This window comes from Antrostomus carolinensis, unplaced genomic scaffold (genome assembly GCF_000700745.2).
Source record: "Antrostomus carolinensis isolate BGI_N321 unplaced genomic scaffold, ASM70074v2 scaffold29520, whole genome shotgun sequence".
NCBI classification, from domain to species: domain Eukaryota; kingdom Metazoa; phylum Chordata; class Aves; order Caprimulgiformes; family Caprimulgidae; genus Antrostomus; species Antrostomus carolinensis.
Window position 1 is genome coordinate 1 of NW_010289557.1, and position 1,943 is coordinate 1,943.

The following is a 1,943-nucleotide window of genomic DNA, read 5'->3' on the forward strand; positions in this document are numbered from 1 at the left end:
ATCAGCGCTTGGCGATTGGCTGGAAGCAGTCACTGCTTATACAACCAATGAGAAGGCGAATCATATTGTGACCAATTAGAGACAAAGGTGCACCGCCGTGCCCCAAGGTCCAATCGTATTGTACGAACTGGAGGCCTGGTATTTGCATAACAGCCCTATAAATGCGGGGCGCCGCGGCCATTTTAGCTGCTGATCTTGTTCGGAACGAAAACGGAGGAGTTGTCAAAATGCCTGAGCCGGCCAAGTCTGCCCCGGCGCCCAAGAAGGGCTCTAAGAAGGCGGTGACCAAGACACAGAAGAAGGGTGATAAGAAGCGCAAGAAGAGCCGCAAGGAGAGCTACTCGATCTACGTGTACAAGGTGCTGAAGCAGGTGCCCCCCGACACGGGCATCTCGTCCAAGGCCATGGGCATCATGAACTCGTTCGTCAACGACATCTTCGAGCGCATCGCCGGCGAGGCCTCTCGGCTGGGGCGCCACAACAACAGCGCACTACAACAAGCGCTCCACCATCACCTCGCGGGAGATCCAGACGGCCGTGCGGCTCCTGCTGCCCGGCGAGCTGGCAAAGCACGCTGTCTCTGAGGGCACCAAGGCTGTCACCAAGTACACCAGCTCCAAGTAGAGAGTCTCAGATCGTCAGTTTGAACCCAAAGGCTCTTTTAAGAGCCACCTATGTACTCCTTGAAAGAGCTTTAACACAATACTATTTATATTTTTAGATATGAAAACATATTTAAAAGGTAGATGAAATTGGAAATAAATCGTTTGAATCAGTTATCACAGCTTGCAATGAAATTAAATCTTTGAGTATTTTACAGCTTCAACCAAATTGAAGTGTGTTACCTTAGTTAATAATTTCAAATACTCCCTTTTCCAATAAATGCAAGTAGTATTAAGCTTTTTTTCAGCGGAGATATGAGATGTGATACATTATACTACACGTTCCATCATAAATAAGAAACGTACATAGATTCTAATAGCTACATTAACACATCCACCCCCAAAAATGAGAATGAGGGGAAAATAAAACAGGCTCATCACTTCCACAGCTGTCCCGGGAGAGTCTAAGCTTAAAAACATTTCTTTCTCTATGAGAAGGCAGGAAGCAGCCTTATAGATCTGCACACTAGGAGAAGCGAGGACTCTTCTAAGACGGGGTAGACGCTTTGAGAGGCTGAGCTGTCCCGGACCCGGGATCAGCGGGCAGCGCGGCAGCAGCGCGGGCTTTTCGAATTTTTCTAATCGGCCAATAAACGGCTGCGGCTTCTCCCGTCAGCCAATCACAAGCGGCCACGGGATGAGCTCCCGGAGCTGCTGGTGCTGCGGTGCCGCCCCGCTCCACCTCTGCGCTCCCACCGGGGGGAGAAGCCGCCCTCCCAAAGCGCCCACCCGCCGCGGCTCAGGACAGCTGCCCACCAGAGCTCCTGCTGCTCTGGCTGGACCGTCACTAGGCCGGCAGGATGCGGAAGAGGACCGCTGTTAGCTCGACCCGCCTCCCGCTCCGGCAATCTCATTCTCAAAAAGCCGGTCGGTGAAGTCACGTAGAAATTAAGACCTGCCCCACGACAACGCTGCCAAGCGGAAAGGTCATTGCCAAGGAAACGGAGGAGCCGTGCTGACAGTTCCCAGCTACGGTCACTAAGAGGTGTGGCAGTCACAGCCAAGCTGCTCAGAACAGCGCCGGTTAAAGCACCGAAAGAAATCTCCGCGCCCCAGAGCGGTACCCGCCCTAAGCAGTCCCTTTAACACACACACCCTCTTGCGGTGCTCAAAAAAGTCAGCCTTTAGAAAGCGTTTTCACAGGGAATGTAAACTTTATTTTCCAAGTCTTAGCGTAACCACGGCCGGAAGTTTAGCGTCCCATCCACTTCACAGGCGAACGTCCCACACGGATAGTGGTGTATGGTTAGCTCTGCTGCAGGCACGGAGCTCGGTGACGGA

At 52.3% G+C, this 1,943-nt stretch overlaps 1 pseudogene; it reads left to right on the plus strand.

Moving 5' to 3' along the window:
- The first annotated feature begins 224 nt into the window (after positions 1 to 224).
- Positions 225 to 624, plus strand: LOC104520106 (histone H2B 1/2/3/4/6-like; annotated as a pseudogene).
- Positions 625 to 1,943: the final 1,319 nt, after the last annotated feature.